Here is an 18,870-nt window from a genome sequence, read left to right as displayed (position 1 = left end):
AATCTCCACTGCCATTCATGAGCAGACAGGTGATCCGCTGTGGTGACCTTTAACCAGGAAAAGCTGAAAGAAGAAGAAGATACTATAGCTTTTCAACTCTATCACCAGCATTAACTGGGTCCCATGTAGAATGCACTGCATAACTGTATAAATGTCTTACTAAACTGTTTCTAATAATATGTTTTGTTAAAAAGTGGAAACAAATATGCTCTGAATATGTTCAGGCTTCATTCTAAAGCAGGATGTGTGACCATATGGTGTACACAGGACTGAATTTTTGAGGATGCAGCAGATTTATAGTCTCCCTGTTACATGCATGATGAAAATAGCCACAGTACAAATTGCTTATTATAAGGAGTCATCTAGTATAGTGCATTCTCTGCTGCATCTGAGAAATTTTAAACTGCTGGCCTCCAGACACCTTACAAAGAAAACAGTACTTAAGTAAGAAATGTGTGCATCTGAAAAGGTAATGATCCTCTGAGTCCTGGGCCATTTAAATATCTCATGAATCAATACTCTTCGACATAAGCAAAGCAAACATCAATAACTCTTTTCCCCTTGCACTGTCAGCTCAATAAGGAATGATTGCTTAGTACCTGGGCCACAGGCTCAAAAAAAAAAAACAGTTAAAAAAAAGACAATGGCTGGAACAAAAGATGTCTGTGAGAATGAAGTATGGGAAATTGGCACTCAGCAGTTGTTTTCAGTGTTCCCTACAGCAGTTCTAACATCACACATTTGCTGTTGTCTCTGATTTTGATGCTGCCTGGTTATAAATATGAGACCATCTATGTTTTATGAATAATGTGGTTGTGAAGCAGTCGCTATCATGGTTCTAAGCATGTCTACAAATACTTGCTGGTGTTTACTTCTCATCTTCCAGGCCTAAAAAGAGTTACCTGACCACTTTATGCATTTTAATAAGACAGCAGTATACAAATTTAAAACAAAAAGGAATTCACAAACAAGTAACAAAAACAGCATGACTTCAAATGCTTTATATCTATCTGTCTGTCTATCTATCTATCTATCTATCTATCTATCTATCTATCTATCTATCTATCTATCCATCTGTGTCCATCTACCTATCTATCTATCCATCTATCTATCTGTCTATCTATCTATCTATATATCTATCTATCTATCCATATATCTGTGTCTATCTACCTATCTATCTACCTATCTATCTGTGTCTATCTATCTATCTATCTATCTATCTATCTATCTATCTATCTATCTATCTATCTATCTATCTATCCATATATCTGTTTATCTGTGTCTATCTGTCTATCTATCTGTGTTTATCTGTCTATCTGTCTGTCTATCTGTCTATCTATCTATATATATGTCTATCTATCTATCTACCTATCTATCTACCTATCTATCTATCTGTGTCAATTTGTCTATCTATCTATCTATCTATCTATCTATCTATCTATCTATCTATCTATCCATCTATCCACCTATCTATCTGTGTCTATCTGTGTATCTATCTATCTATCTATCTATCTATCTATCTATCTATCTATCTATCTATCTCTGTCTATCTATGCACCTATCTGTTTATCTATCTATCAATCTCTCTATCTCTGTCTGTCTATCTATCTATCTATCTATCTATCTATCTATCTATCTATCTATCTATGTCTGTCTATCTATCTATCAATCTATCTGTCTATCTATCTGTGTTTATCTGTTTATCTATCTATCTATCTATCTATCTATCTATCTATCTATCTATCTATCTATATATCTGTCTGTTTATCTAGCTATCTACCTATCTATCTACCTATCTACCTATCTGTGTCTATTTGTCTATCTGTCTATCTATCTACCTACCTATCTATCTATCTATCTATCTATCTATCTATCTATCTATCTGTGCCTATCTGTCTATCTATCCATCCATCTATCTACCTACCTATCTATCTATCTATCTATCTATCTATCTATCTATCTATCTGTGTTTATCTGTCTATCTATCTATCTATCTATCTATCTATCTATCTATCTATCTATCTGTCTGTCTATCTACTTATCTATCTACCTATCTATATGTGTCTATCTGTCTATCTATCTGTGTCTATCTGTCTATCTACCTATCTATGTCTATCTATCTATTTCCCAATCTAGTCTTACTGTGTATAACCCATTTTCATCAGAGGCTAAAAGTTAAAATCTCCATTAATACAGAAGAAGGCAGACAATTCATAAGATATAAATTTAGTAATTTAACAGTCATTACCAAATAAGATTGATAATACTGTGATCTACATGAACTACAGAGTGAACTGGCACCTCACCTATGTGCCCTGTTCAATCACAGCTTCACCTCTGGCTTTGTCTCTACTAAATGGCGCATTGCTACAGTCATCCCTCTCCACAAAGAGGAGCAACTACAGACCCTGGGAACTATTGACCCATTAGCCTGATGAGTCCAATATGCAAAGCTATGAAATGCATCATTATGGACCTAATAAACAAGGATATAGGGAATCTCCAAACTCTGGATCCCACACAGTTTGGTTTTGTGAAGGGTAGATCATGCCTGCTCAATCTAGTTGATTTCTTTGAGTCAGTCACCAGAGCTGTGGATGAAGGCAAGGTGGTTCATACAGCCTACCTTGATCTGGCCAAGGCCTTTGATACCATTCCGCACTCAGGAATCTTAGAAAAACACAGTAAGCTAGGCATCAACCCCTATATCACTAGGTGGGTTGCAAACTGGCTCACAAATAGAGCCCACAGTGTGAAAGTAGCTGAATCCAAGTCAGACTGCCGACCAGTCACGAGTGGAGTCCCACAGGGTTCAGTCCTGGGTCCTCTCCTGGTTAGTATCTACTTCTCTGAAGTCCAGGCCAACATGATGGGACTCTGGCTGACTATGTTTGCAGACGATTGCATGTTGGGTGCCATAATTAACTCCCTAAGTGATGTTGACATCCTACAGAAAGGCCTCACTGAGACCAACGACTGGTGTCAGAACCATGGCCTTAAGCTCAATGCCAAAAAATGTGTCGTCATCCCCTTTGTGAAAAATCCGGTTCCCATGAATTACCACATCATTGGTAGTCTATTCTCACTACTAAATGGACAGACTCAAAAAACTCCAACTATTCTCTGTCTCATATCACCTACTTAGAGGCGATCTCTGCTTGACTTACAAAGCCATGTCTGACCCAGCTCTGTTAGAAATGTTACATCATTCCAATCCCTCTGCACTACATGCTCCAGAGACCTCAATCTCATTACCACAATCAACAGAACAAGCTGTAGGGACAGGTTCATAACCCAGAGGCTCCCCATGCTATGCTATGCAATAGACTTCCCATACATGTCAAGTGGAGCACCTCACTGGCCCTCTTCAAGAGAAATCTTGATGAGTGGATGGGAAATAGAAAATGTACTCTAGGGATCACTCCAGTGACTGTACTCAACAGAGGCACTGGGAACTAAGGTCGGGTGGCGCAATGCCAGGGTAATCCTATGGGCTAGGCTTGTAAAACCATTAGCCTAGTACACACCTATGAACCTATGCATTGTCTAATAAACACCAGGTATTTTCTACATGTATAAAAGGGTGTAATATATACAGGTACACAAGAGACAGACATATCTGTTCTAATCTATACAGTCCCATTCAAGAAAATAAGATGCTGCAAGCATACCTCTCAGCCTCTTAATGCAAGAAATCTCAACAAAGCCTGACAAAATGAAGGGGATAAAGGCCCAAAAATAGGGACAGACTTTAAATATTGCTTCTATAAACTTAGAAAGTTGCTAGAGTAACAGAGATTGTGTTAGCATACATGTTCTGAAGGATTTGAAATCTGAAACCCAAATGTATATCATTATTTGGTGAATTCAATCCTCAGATCATCCCAGTGATTTTCCAGAAAACCACAAAATGTATGAGGAACACACCAAAAATATGAGACAGAAATCAGGACAGTTGAGGGGTATGGCAGAAAGTTGTGCTTAGACGTAATGAAATTATTACTTCCTGGTGAGATTATCTAATCCCCTTTTCCCATGCATACTCCAACTGTGAAAGTCATAAACTGCAAAAAGAATCTGCTGTTGGCAGAAATTTGATGCAGGTGTTATTGTGGGACTAAGGCTTAAGCATGCGTTTATTACATATTAACTTAGAGTGGATCATCTAGTTGCTCTTTTCTTTTTTGGAAATGCCTGCATTTTATATCATGATGATTTCAACAATTCAGTGCTTCATTTCATATATAATTCATTTGGAAAGAATCAATTCATTTATGAAGATTACACAGTAGTGTAGGAAGCAAACAATAAAATTGTACTGTGGATGATGGAGACAAAGAGTGTAAGATAGTGTATCTAAAGTAAAAGCCACATTGGTGCAGATTTAATAATAAAGAACAGCATTCCATAATGTAAGTAGTACATCAGAAATTAAGTAAAATTTCAGAAATTCACATGGTGGGAGATCCTTAGAGCATGCATCTTACAGATGATAGGAGCAATCGGAGACAAGCTGTTTACTTATGTACCAGGTACAACACATGGAGTGGGACGACAGATAGGAATGCATCAACAATACACAAAGGAGAAATGCAAGGCATGGCGAATCTCCATGGGAAGGATTTTATAATCATAATATTTCACTAAAGGTACAATCGAAATGGCATAATGTAAGTGGTCAATGGGAACCAGATGAATGTTAGATGAGTCTGGTTCTTCCTATATATACGTACATACACACACACACACACTTATATATATATATATATATATATACACGGATCCCTTCTAAACATCGAATGGTCATAACATCTATGCTCAGAACATTGAGACCATAACATCTAAAACCCATAATGTCTAAAACTCCTAACATCGAAATAACACTGAAACTTTGCATCAGAACTTCAAAACCTACAAAATCACATGTAAATAACACCCCCTCCACCTAAGACAACACCAAAGTAGTAAACATACTTTGTACTACTTTTCTAAAGGGGGTCAAGCCCCTGCACCCCTCCATGATGGAGGATCTGCCCCCCACACCCCCATAAATTAAATATACCAACATCAAGACTGCACTACAGTGGGGAAAAAGTTAATTTCCTAACCCCACTATAGTGTGATCTCAGAGTTGGTATATTTAATTTACAGGGGCTGTGGGGGGGGGGTGCATGAGGGCTTGCCCCCCCCCTGCAGAAACATAGTACAAAGTGTGTTTACTACTTAGGTTTTGTTTTAGGTGGAGGGGATGATATCTACATGTGATTTTGTAGGTTTTGAAGTTGTGATGCAAAGTTTTAATGTTATGAAATTCGATGTTATGAGTTTTAGACATTATGGGTTTTAAATGTTATGGTCTCAATGTTTTGAGCTTTGATGTTATGAATTTTAGATGCTTTGAAGGGGATCTTATATATATATATATATATATATATATATATATATATATGGGTCTACCTTGATCCATCAAAATTACTTTTCATTGAACATATATTCAGGCAAACTCCTTTTCATGAAAGTGCATTTTTTTGAAAATGCAATTTCTTGAAAAGGCAACTAAGTGAACAGCAACAGGGGCTGCTGCTTAAATCGCAGCACAGCGGGGATTAGGGAATATTCCATTTTCCCCACTGTAGTGCGATCTCAGAGTGAAAATATAAAAGTAGCGTGGGTGTGGGGGGCACAACCCCCCACATGGGGGGGCACAGGGGGACTTGCCCCCCTGCATAAACATGGCTAGTGTTGTGGGGGATTTATTGGTTTATTTGTCTTCTGCAAAAGTGCATTTTTGAAAAAATGCAGTTTCGCAAAAAGAGTTTGCCTGTTTACGTTTTGTTGAAATGTAATTTCGATGGGGCAACATATACCCATATATATATATATATATATATATATATATATATATAAACAAACCACCATGGCTGTTATAAAATTAAAACTTTAATACAATAAAACATTTATAATGATTAGCACTTTTGGGTAACTCAGTATCCTTCATGAGATCAAACCTTCCATGCAAACAGTTCTCTATTAAAAAACTTCATCAGCGAATTGAAATCACAGCAGTAGTCTACGCCCCTTTAGGGCTGGTTTGAGAGGTAGATTGCTGTTCAGCCCAGGTAGCTTATCAGACTGTAAGTTACCTATCCAGTTTATCTCAGCAGTCTCAGTAACATTCACTAAATCTCCTCCCCTTGTATTGTCATTAATGACCTGTAGGGCCAAAAAGCGAAAGCTGTGACCATTGTTCTCCAGTATTTTCAGTTTCATGAAAAGGATTCTTAGAATCATTTACCCTAATGTCACTTACATGTTTTGAAATGTGTTCCTTAAACTGCTGATTAGTCAACATAAAAGGAACTGCTTAAAACACAGCAAGCAGCATAAATAATGTTTCTGGTCCTGTAGTCTGGATAAGATCTTAGCTTGTATATTTTGCCATTCACTGGATGTAAAAAAAAATCTGATGTTAAAAATGTATTGACAGTCTTAACAAGGAATGGCTTAACATGGCAGGAGGAGGTTTAAGGCCTGATCTTTCTAATATAGAATTGGACTACCATCCTACACAAAAAAAAAGAATGTGCAAGGTTTGCTCAACAAAGATTTTGTTCAGAACCTGGCTAATCGTGTGCTGCAGATTAAGTTCTCTGATTATCTTGATGGTGAACTAACTAGTGAGGATGAACAGTTTAAAATGGATACATTTATACTGCTGTATAGACAGCTGGAAGATTTAGTGCATAAACTGAAATGGATACAGTAGCAGCATTTCCACTTTGAAGCTTGCCTTCATTATAAGATAGTACCACATGGTCTGAGGGTGCTGGTTATGCCTACTTATGGGAATTCACAACTGGAACTATTGAAAAAATGGCAACAACTGAATTTGGAGACCAGCTTGACTTACATGCGACTAATTCTAGAACATTTTGAACCAATAAAATGGACCTTAATTGTTGAGGTTGAGAAGAAGCAACAACAGATGGAAAGTAAGTGCATCAAAGATATTTATGTTGAGAAACTAAATGATTTATTTTTGAATGTAACAGCATATGATAGTAAACTTGACAGAAGGAAAACTAAGAAACTTATAAGGAATCACAGAGACTTTGTTAATGGGCATGTTTTTACATGGCCTAGAATGCACGCCACTGAAACTAGTAACAACAGGAAAGACACAGCATCTGTAGCGACAGATACAAATGATATGACTGCTTCAACTAGTAATACTGACACCATTGATACTGTTGTCGTAGATAAAAACACTGTGAACTCGAGCAGTTTTAATAGTCTGACAAGTGCTCATGCTACTCCTTCTGGCAATGATGTTGCTAAAGATTTGGGTGCTAGACGTAAGGAAGGGACGCAAGCTATTTATTATTTTATTATTTATTTCCAGTTTGATTACCGGGGAAGTCCACTGGGCCAGAACGTGCCCATTTTCAGTGGAGGCCTGGGGAGAAATGCTCCAAAAGCAATGCGAATACAATCTAAGTTACATAGTGTTGAAGGTAAAAAAAAAATACATGTGTAATTACATTCATACACTTAGTAAAAAAGCAAATGCACACAGTATACCTCAAAAACATCATTAAGGAAGGTAGATAAAATAGATTTTCAGTAGTTTCCCTTCAGAGCAGCAAGTTTCAACTGTCTGTAATGAAGAGATCTGAGGTTACATGATATTTACAATATTTACATACAAGGAGTAGATAGAGAGAGAGAATTATTTAAACTGAGAAGTAGCTTAAGTTTGATTTAGTAGCAATGGAAAAATAATAGTTTTAGAGTAGTGTGAAGTGAAAGGATATAGAGGGTTCATAAGGGTAGTTATTTAAATTTAAGTGGGATAAAAGCAGGAGCACTTATGTTTAGAGGACAGGTAAGAGAAAAGTTGGGTTATGAAGGATTCAGAGTTAGATGTTGTTCTAAGTGAAGGAGGGAGAGAGTTCCATTTCCTGCCAAGAGAGTAGGAGAGAAGGAGTTGGCCAGCAGGGCGATTGGGTTTGTGGATGATGATTAAATTTTGGTGCTCAGATCTTAGAGATCTCTTTGGGATGTACAGAGGAAGGATGTTTGTTAAGGCTGGGCATTTATCAGGGTAGAATATTAATTTGTGAGCAGTGGTTAGTTGGAGATAGTCTAGGTAGTTAGGGAGTTTTAGCCAGTTCAGAGTTTGTAGGGAAAGGCAATGGTGAGTAGAGATTTTAGATTTGGTTGCAAATTTAGAGATTTTATTATAGCAGATTTTGAGTTTAAAGGAGTTGGAAGAAGACAGGTTAGTAAGGAGTGGGGCTTCATATAGTAGAGATGGTAGAAGATAGGTAATTGCTAAGGTATGCCTAGAGGAGTTGGAGAGAAAGCAGTTGTTCCTATAGAGCATACCTAGCTTTTGGTGGGTTTTCTTTATGTTTTGTTGTATGTGGTTATCAAATTTAAGGTGCTCGTCTATGGTGTTGCCAAGGAGTTTTGCAGATGGGACCACCTCTATTGTAGAGTTGGTTTGGCTTATGATTTTGAAAGCATTTTTGTCGAAAGTGAAAGCCCTGGAGGGAGGGAAAAGAAGAATTTTAGATTTATTAGAGTTAAGAGAGAGATGATTTTGGTGCATCCAGTTCTCAGTAGTGGAAAAAGCTATTTGGGTTTTTGTCAGTAGTTAAGGAAGGTTAGAGGCAGCACAGACTAAGGTAGAGTCATCAGCGTATTGGATAACTGTTGTGTCTGGGATGGCAGAGTGTAGGTTATTTATGAAGATGTTGAAAAGCATGGGTCCAAGGATGGACCCCTGAGGAACGCCAGTGGGTGTAAGTAAGAAGGAGGAGGTAGAGTTTTTCCAGCTGACAGCTTGAGATCTGTCTGATAAGTAGCTGGAGAACCATGATAGAGTATCAGGGGAGAGATGAAGGTTGGATAGATGGAAGAGAAGGTGTTTGTGAGAGATGGTGTCAAAGGCTTTAGAAAGATCTAGCAGTACAGTGGAAGCTAGTAATCCAGAATCCCTGGCTTGATTGACTGTTTCTAAGAAGGATAATAAGGCAGTAATGGTGCTGTGTCCAGGGCAGAAGCCATGTTGGGTGGGTGTTAGGAGGTGGTTCTGGGTTAAGAAAGGCATGAGTTGGTGGTGGACACATTTTTCTAGGATTTTTGATAAAGGTGAGAGTAGGGCAATTGGGCGGAAGTTGGAGATATTAGTATTTTTGCCTCCTTTATGAAGTGGTAGAATGTAGGCTGATCGCCAAAGAATAGGAACATACGACTCTTTTAAAGATCTGTTAATTAAGATGCTGATAGGGAGAGCAATACCTTCAGCAGCACATTTAAGGAAGGAGGAGGGGATGTTGTCAGGGGCATTAGAGCATGGCTTTAGTTTGGATAAGAGCCTTTTTATAAATGTGGTTGAAACAGGTTTCAGCTGGAAATTGAGAGGACAGTTAAAGGGGTTGTTAGGTGTACAGGAAAGAGAGTTGGATGTATTATTGTTAGGGAAGGATTTAGTTAGATTAGCTATATATTCAGTAAAGAATTTGTTGAAGAGAGAGCTTAGATCTGTGTCAGTTATACTAGGGTCTGGGCAGGGGTTATTCCTGCATCCTGGATGGAGAAGGAAATTAACTGATTTCTAGAACTGTTTTGGGTTCTTATTATGGTTGGACTGAAGTTTATTGTAGTAGTTTTTTTTGTCCAGGGTGATTAGTTTTTTTGCTTGGTTGCGGAGTTGGGTGTATTGGAGCAGGGATGAAGGCATTTTATTTTTCTGGTATAGCTTCCAGGATTTGTCCCTTTGATGCATGATTTGTTTTGGTTCTTTGGATAGCCAAGGGGCAGAATTAGCTTTGACTCGTTTGTTTCTTGGTGGGGCTAGAGAGTTAAGAGTATTTAGGAAGATAGAGTTAAATTGTTCTACAGCGTTGTCTAGGGGAAGAGTATTTAGGATCTGCCAGTTAGTATGTTTAAAAATGTTTGAGAAGATTGTGGGGTTGAGGTTGCTGAGATTACGAGTGTGGATGTAATGGTGTAGATATTGGGTGGAGTTAGCTGAGCGGTGTATGAAAGTGGGGAGATGGTCACTGAAGGTGTCAGGGATAGTGCCAGAAAGAATTATTTTGTTTGGATGAGAGACTAGGATCCAGTCAATGATGGATCCTGGGGGATTGTTTTTGTTAGGCTGGGTGGTTGAGTGGATTACTTGGGTGAAGTTGTAGAGGTTAATGAATTGGGAGGGGGAAGGAGAGTTGATTTTAGAAGGAGAGTTGATTTTATTCCAATCAATGTTAATGTCGCCTAGAATGTAGGTTTCAAATTTGATTTCTGTTGAGGCCCAGTAAAGAATATTTTCGAGGGTAGTGATGTTGTCACCTGGGGATATGTAAAAGGAGATAATGCAGATGTTCTTATGTTTATTTAGTCGTAGGAGACTGGCTATAAGTTCAGCATTTTTGAATTGTGGAGTTGGGATTTGTAAAGGGATCAGGGAGAGGAGGTTAGAGAAGATTATTGCAGAGCCTCCACCTTTTTTATTTAATCGGTCACTTCTGAGGATTTGGAAACCAGGAGGTAAGATTTCAGAGTCAGCGATGTGGGGTTTTAGCCAGGTTTCAGAGATGGCTAAGATGTCAGGTTGGTTGTGGCAAATCCAAACTTGTAGTTGGTGTATTTTGTTATTTAGGCTCTGAGCATTGACAGTGAAGAACTTAAGGGGGTTAGGAGAGGAAGCAGTAGAAGAAGTGGGAGGGGGACTATGATTGTTTCCAGTGGGAGAAAAAGGGGTTGGGGGGAAGTTGTTAGTAGTGAGGCAGGGGCCAGGGTTGGGATGAATATCGCCAGATAAGACTAGGTCATTATTGGAAGTAACTCTTAGTCTTTTGGGTTTATGAAGTAAGAAGCTATTAGGGGGTGGGAGGAGTTTAAGAGTTAACGTTTTTGGTACGGTGACGTTTTTGGGATGGAAAAGGTACAGTGTTTTGGGAGGAATAAGAGCGGAAGATATGTTGTTGTAGTGGGTAGATAGAGATGGTTGTAGGTGAGTACAAGGGTTGGTTTGAGTAGGAGGTAGGGATAAGGGTATTTTGTGAGAGTAGGAAGTAGCATAATATAGAGGAATGAGTAGTACAAGAAGTGAGGATGGGACACAGATAGTATGAAGGATTTTGGATGGCATGTTCAGCAAGGGGAAGTTGAAGAGATAGATGTAGTGGAGGTGTGCAGGCAAAATGGGTGGGGGGCTTAGGAAAAGGATGGGGTTGGAAGTATTTGCAGGGGAGAGAAAGGGATTATATGTGGTGAGAAGAGAAATATAATGGAGTGGGATGAAAAAGAGTGGGAGGGGTAGTAAGTAGAAGGACTATGATAGGTTAATTGGTAAAGTGAGGTATAGTGGGGTGGGGGGGAGTAAAAGTGGGAGGGGTAATGAGGGAAAGGACTCTGATTAGTTAACTGGTATATGTGGGAGGGCTTATGAGAGGTATAAAGGTAGAGGTGCTGGGCGCCGGTGGGAAATGGGGGCAGGGTAGGGGAGCGGAGTGAGCCAGAGGGCGAGCAGAGGAAGAGCCAAAGGAAGGAGAAATGTGAGGAAAAACAATCAGTAGAGTGCGAGAGCCAGAAGGTAAGTTTGCAGAGATATATATTAAGTTCGAAGACTAACAGTGAAATGGAGTTGAATGGAAATATGTACTAAAATGACAGTATAGAAGGGTCAGAGGCTTTGAGCTTGGAGGAGATGGGAATATGTGGAGTGGAGGAAGAGGATAGGTAGTCCTAGGAGAATACAGAGGGAGAGAGCAGTGGGAGAGATATCTAGGAAACACTGAAGAATGAAAATAAGGTACCAAGTGGGAAAAAGTAGTAGAGACAGCAAGAAGGTAAAGGAGCGCCACCTAGTGGGCAGTTTGGATGAGTGTAATAGAGACACCTACGGGGAATATCCATTTAGGGGAAGGAAGGGGATTATCAGACTCAGCAAAGTGTAAAATAAAATATGGGAGGGAGAGTAGGGATAATTTAAATAGATAAGGAAAGGGGAAGAGCTGGCTGCTGGCTTGCCTGGCAAGGGAGCGCACTGCGACCTACTAAAAAGTATGTACTACCTTTACAAATTACAAGATGGATAAAGCAGTATGCATACTTTCTCTGAAATGTCCTTGTAGGGAGCAAATGGGAGTTTAGGTTTGATTTAATGTCCCTTGTATACGGGTTCTCAGCATGGACTTCCATTAGGGTGCATTCAGGAGGAGGAGGAGGATAGGCAGGAACACAAGCTGGAACATGCAAGGGAGAGAAAAAAAATGTAATGAAGCAGGCAGTACAGGTGTCAAGAGCTGAGAAGCAGACAGGCATAACATACACAGTTAATCTGAAAAAGTGATAAAGTGGACAAAGCAGTTCAGATAAATTAAGTTAACCTCTATCAAGTACCAAATATCACAAACAAAGCTAAGAATAGGTAGGAAAATGTAAATAAAAACAAAACTCTAATGTACAATGTAACTTTGGAATAGCAGTCAAAAACCAATTAGCTGACAAAAGCTAAGCAAACTGGGACAAATTGCATTGCAAATGTATTCTAACTTGTGTTCATGAAAATGTTTCAAACAGCAGGAGTTGGTACTCCATATGAGTACTGCTATTGTGGTTAGAGCAATTACTGCAAACAGGGCACACACTCAGATTAATCGACCGGGTCAGATAGCTAAGCATTTAAACCCAATATGTGCACAGTATATTTGGATTCAGGCAAGTAGCGTTTGTAATATACAATCAGCGCAGTTCCAGAAAAGATATTCAAATTACAACTAGCCCAATTTTTGTTAATCGCCTAGAGCAAGCCCCACAAAAACATTTAGATTAAGTATAGAAGTTGCATATTAAAGGCAGCTTGCATAGTTCCAATAGAGCGATTAAACTTTTAAATATGAATTACAACTAGCCCAATATTTATCGCATAGAGCAAGCCCCTCAAAAAATTGAAGTAGGTATAGAAGTTATATATTACAAGCAGCTTGCACAAATTCAATAAGGCGATTAAACAGGGCTCGCACAACAGTTACAGAACAGCGTGCTAGTCATGGAAACAAGTTGGGCATAACCAAAAGCGTTGCCATTTGGATTCAGTCAAACAGATGTCGATTAACTAGCTACTGGTACGGTTCCGTTAAACAAACAAATTAAATTAAAATAGCTCTGGTAGCCGAGTAAGAGCTTGCATACATCAGGATTTACACAGGGAGAGAAAAATACCTGAATAAAAAATGGTTGCAATTTTTATATGTGAGCTAGTGTAAAAAATGGTTGCAATTTTTATGTGAGCTAGTGTAGCCTCAGTCAAACGGCATACAGAAAGAGTACAAACACCTAACAACAGAACGCTGGATCCACTTGCAAAGCGCTATGTTAAAATAAGCATTTGCAGTCGGAGAGCTAAGTACACACAAATACAATATTCAGGGAGACAAATAAAGCAGGCCCAAACATAATTTATAACGTCAGTATAACATTAGAGACTTCAGAGCATGTACTTATGGTAGGAAACCGCAAATGCTAGAGCCAGGGATGCACAGCAGCCAGGGGCAGAACTATAGAATAAAGATGGCGCCTCCTTGGATGTGGTAACTTTATGGAGTGGGACAGGAAGTTAGGCAGAAATGGGGAGGAGTGAGTAGACTGAGGGCGGGGGGGGATATGCAGACAGTACCGATCAGACCGGAAGCAGTGAGATAAACTGCTGCAGGTGGGACCATTCAGTTTGGAAAGGAGGCAGGGAATGGGAGACAGGAAGGGAGAGTAGAAAACAGAAATTGTAGGATTAGATCAGGAATAGTAAGTCCACAGGGAGGGGGGATAGGACCATGTGTAGCATAGAAATAGATAAGAATTGTGAGTAGAGAGCCAAAGGAAGGAGAAATGTGAGGAAAAACAATCAGTAGAGTGCGAGAGCCAGAAGGTACGTTTGCAGAGATATATATTAAATTCGAAGACTGACAGTGAAATGGAGTTGAATGGAGATATGTACTAAAATGACAGTATAGAAGGGTCAGAGGCTTTGAGCTTGGAGGAGATGGGAATATGTGGAGTGGAGGAAGAGGATAGGTAGTCCTGGGAGAATACAGAGGGAAAGAGCAGTGGGAGAGATATCTATGAAACACTGAAGAATGAAAATAAGGTACCAAGTGGGAAAAAGTAGTAGAGACAGCAAGAAGGTAAAGGAGCACCACCTTTGGTTTTTCCCATACCCTCATTACCTCTTTCCCTGCCATGTGTAACTACACAGAACAACAACCGTTCCACAAGCAAATTGTCCATAGAATGGAATTGAATACTGATAAAGACAGTGACAATAATGGTTTGGTTGTAAATGTAAGTAACTTTTCCCTTTCGATGCATGATTTTTTAATAGTGGAGCATCCATTAATACCTGTGATAAAAGCCCTGCCAAAAATTCACAAACTGTTCCTTGATCCTCTATTATATCCTATTGTGGCAGGGTCTGCTTGGCTTACTGAGCATATGTCTACATACGTTGAACAAAAACTGAAAAAGTACTTGACCATGTACCTACTGTCTTAAGAGACACTAAAGACTTTTTAGTATCATTATCCAGCTATAAGACAGCACATGAAATGCCAGAGATTTCTTGCATGGTCACCATGGATATACAGAGCCTTTTTACGGTCATACCAAGTGACTAAGGTTTGAAATCTATTAAAGCGTATCTTAATGAACGTCGTGTGTTAGACTCAGACAACATCTATGTGTTGCTGCTGCTACTAAGGATGGTGCTGGAAAACAATGTCCTGATGTTTAAGCAGAATATATATTGGCAACGATCAGGGGTAGCAATGGGAACCCCCTGTGCCAACTCAAATGACAACTTGATGTTGGCGAAGGGGGAGGTGGACTTTATACTTAACAATCCTTTCACTGACCACCTGTTATACTTTAAAAGATTCATGGACAATGTGTTTTTTTTCTGTGGGCTGGCTCTGAACAAGATGTACAAATTTGTGGAATACTTGGGAAGTACTTTTGAAATTTACTACGGAGAAGTCTAACACACATATACATTTTATAGATGTTAGTTTAACTATACAAAATAATGAGATCGGTACTTCTTTATAATATAAGAGCAATAAGAGAAACAATCTGTTACAGTATGCATCCATGGCGTATTTATTCTAATATAGTTAAGGGACAACTTCTATGAGCATCAGGACTGCACACAGATGAAAATTACTATACAGCCGCAAATGCTATGTTCAAGAACAGGTTTTTTGAAAGAGGATATGACCGTAATGAAGTTGAAAGGATCTCTGAAGAAGTTTCATCACTATGAAAATCTAGAGGAACACCATACTTTTCAAGTGGACACTCTCTGCAGCATGATACTTTGTGTCACAACCGGTCACATTGCAATAGGCTAGTTTTGAAATAACACACTACTGCCACACAACACATAGGCAATATTATTAAACGTAATTGGTGTATTCTCACCAATGATGAAAACATTGGAAGAATTGTTGGCGATGCGCAGTGTTTCTCATTTAGGAATTGTAAGAACTTAAAGCCAGATTTTATGTAACAGCTCTTTGATCAGATCTAAGCCAATTTCCAACAAAAAAGAAACTTTTCCATGCCATATGTCCACCTATTGTAAATACATTTTAACTTCAGATGTTTTTGTACATCCAATGAATGGCAAAATATACAAGCTGAGATCTTATGCAGACTGCAGGACCAGAAACGTTATTTATGCTGCTTGCTGTGTTTTAAGCAGTTCCTTTTATGTTGGCAAGACTAATCCGCAGTTTAAGGAATGCCTTTCAAAACATATATGTGACATTAGTTTTAATGATTCTAAGAATCCTTTGATGAAACATATACTGGAGAACAATAGTCACAGCTTTCGCTTCTTGGCCTTACAGGTCATTAATGAGAATACGAGGGGAGGAGATTTAGTGAATGTCACTGAGACAGCTGAGATGAACTAGATAGCTAACTTACAGGCTGATACGCAACCTGGACTTAACAGCAATCTACCTCTCAAATTAGCCCTAAAGGGGCGTAGATTATTGCAATGATTTTGATTTGCTGGTGAAGTTTTTAAATAGAGAATTATTTGCATGGAAGGTTTGATCTGATGAAGAATACTAAGTTATCCAAAAGCGCTAATCTTTATGAATGTTTTCTTGTTTTAAAGTTTTAATTTTGTGACAGCAGTGGTAGTTGCACTGGTTGCTGCATTTGTTGGATACTTTTTACTATGGTGTTTTCCTTTGATATATATATATATATATATATATATATATTTATAAATAAAAAGATCCAGAAGCCAAAAATGAATCCAATAGTTTATTTTAAGCACTTTTGTTTCGTCAATGAGAAACTTCATCAGAAAAAATGGTGTAATTTAAAAAGGATCAGCTAAAATGTCACATATACCTGTTAGAATGCACATGCACCTGTATAAGAATTTTAAAAATATCTATCATCTTACTAATAGGATCTCATGTATAAGACTGACCTCACAACAAAAGCATGTAATACAGGTGATCAAATTAAAAAAAGTGTAACATCACGTGACATTCATAAATCTTAAAAAAAGCAGTCATAGCTCATAAACATATTTAGAAGTGTTATAATACAACTACAAAATCTAGTAAATCAGTGGGTTTAGCCCCCCCCCCATGCCCACCATGTGGGACAGACTGCATTCCACTCCCCTATTAACTTTATATTCTAGTTCCAGCGTTGAAAACTATGGAGTAAAGAAAATAATCTGATCTGTACTTTTCTGCTGCAAAGTAGAATATTTTCTTTCCATTACTGAAACCACTCATCTAGAATAAAAAAGTGGGTATGGGATGAAATTCCCTCATGGGCTGCAGGAGATCTTGGCCTTGAAAAACATCTCTTTCGACCCCTAACCGGGAAAAAGCTGAAAGAAGAAGAAGAAGTTGTTCAAATGTCATTAACAATTTATATTGGAAATGTAACATGCCATATGCAGAAGTGCTTTACAAATACAAACAAAGCAGAAAAGATGGTGAAAATGCTTCACGTACCAGCTCATGAACAGGGAGACGGAAACAGGAGAAAAATCGTACTCACTGGTCTTCCAAAAATGAGCATTGCAGTCTTAAAGGATTTATGTGGAAGGCTGAAGCATGTCATGAAAGCTTCTACAATGCCTACAGAGGCATGTTACAGTGCTGAATGAAACATTGCTACGCATAGCATATATAATACTATGTCTTATCAAGCATTAAACACTCAAAACAGTGAAGAAAGAAAGAACAACCATTTTATATCAAATCTAAAATGATTACACACAAAAAAAATTAAAACTTTTTTTCAGGGGGCAAGCCCCACTGCATGCCCCCTACCTCTTGCTAATTATATATACCAACTATGAGATCGTACAACAATAGGGAAAGGGCAAACTCCATTACCACATTGACCATGATTCCAAACAAAAGACTGATGGTAAAAGCTCCATTGAAAACATTTGCTCATATGAAGATTTACTGTTATTCACAGCCTGAAATCTAATTTGCTCATATGAGCGTTCTGTGTTTTGAACTGCAACCAAAATAGCAATTATAAAATAGTACAGCAAGATGCCTATTACTTATATTCAAAGTTAGACGAAGTTCATCTGTGAAGTATTGCTTAACAGAAGATTCATCTCAGTGTTGTTCAACTTGCATTTCTATTACATGACTACGAGTGTCACAGTAAATTCAAGAAACAGGACTACTGCTTCAGGCTTTAGTACATATCTGTATATGTCATGTATTTCAGTATTGTGTCTGCTTTGGCATTATTTTTTTCAGAAATCTGTATTACCTTCTTTTCTGTTTTGGTCTTATAAATATGATAAACATAAAGATCCCACTAGAGTGGTGGTAAGATACTCATGGTAAAAAAAATGCATTTTGTAAGCCCACTAAACTCAATGAACATATGCGTTATTTACTTTTCGATAAATCTGAATACCACACAAGAATAAAGTTCTAGACACTTCAGCTGACTGTACTGAAAAAAATATTAAATATATGACGCTGCTGAATGCTTCATTATTGGATGTGGGCAGCTGGTTGAATTTGCCTGTCATATTATGAACATTAAATTTTGCCAGTAAAATGGAGACAATTTTCTTGCTTTACTGATGTTTGCAAAACAAATCTACAGGTCAGGACCTTAATTCTCCTCCTCCTCCCCCCCTCTGTCTCACCCATGACATGCTAATTCCAAGTGCCTCACTGTGAAAGTCTCTACTACCAAAATCCAAAAAGCTGTCCGGTACTAAGATAAACCATTGGATTGCAAAAAAGTCCAAAAGCAAACAAGCAAAGCAAATCCAATAACGGAAATGCGAGGTCTGTGAGAAACCAGTTTATTACAAAACCAAATATTTCTATTTTATATATATAGGTTTTTTTATATATAGGTTTTGTATGATTTTTTCATGGTTACTTTAAACTTTTAAGTGTGTTTTAATTGATTATGGTTTTCTATTGGGCCGTTATACTTTCAAATTGTATATAAGGGCTGTTGATTTTATTTGCTGTATACTCACTGAGGAAGGGATTTTTTCCTGAAAGCTTTGTGGAGTAATAAACTGGTTTCTCACCGACCTTGCATGTCCATTATTGGATTTGCTTTGTTTGTTTGCTTAAAGTCTCTACTACCTCAGGAAAGTTGTTCCACGGCCTTCTCATTATGAAGGAACCTAAAATCTGCACTGAACCTGCAGCCTTTTAGCTGCCTAGTGACCAACTTTCATTTGTCACATATTTGTTGTAGTGCAATTTCCACCCCTTTTAGAACTTTTATAGTGAAGACAGATGTTGCTTATTCACCTTCTGCTTATAT

At 38.3% G+C, this 18,870-nt stretch overlaps 1 protein-coding gene across 3 annotated transcripts in view; it reads right to left on the bottom strand.

The window, feature by feature from the left end:
• The window catches only part of RGS6 (regulator of G protein signaling 6), a 2,564,457-nt gene that overhangs the window by 960,250 nt on the left and 1,585,337 nt on the right, over positions 1–18,870 (bottom strand). The window lies entirely within an intron of this gene.

The sequence above is a fragment of the Protopterus annectens genome, chromosome 6.part0 (assembly GCF_019279795.1).
Source record: "Protopterus annectens isolate FY-2018-M chromosome 6.part0, PAN1.0, whole genome shotgun sequence".
Lineage (NCBI taxonomy): Eukaryota > Metazoa > Chordata > Ceratodontiformes > Protopteridae > Protopterus > Protopterus annectens.
The sequence above is the reverse complement of the archived record's forward strand: the minus strand, read 5'-3'. Positions and strand labels throughout refer to the sequence as shown.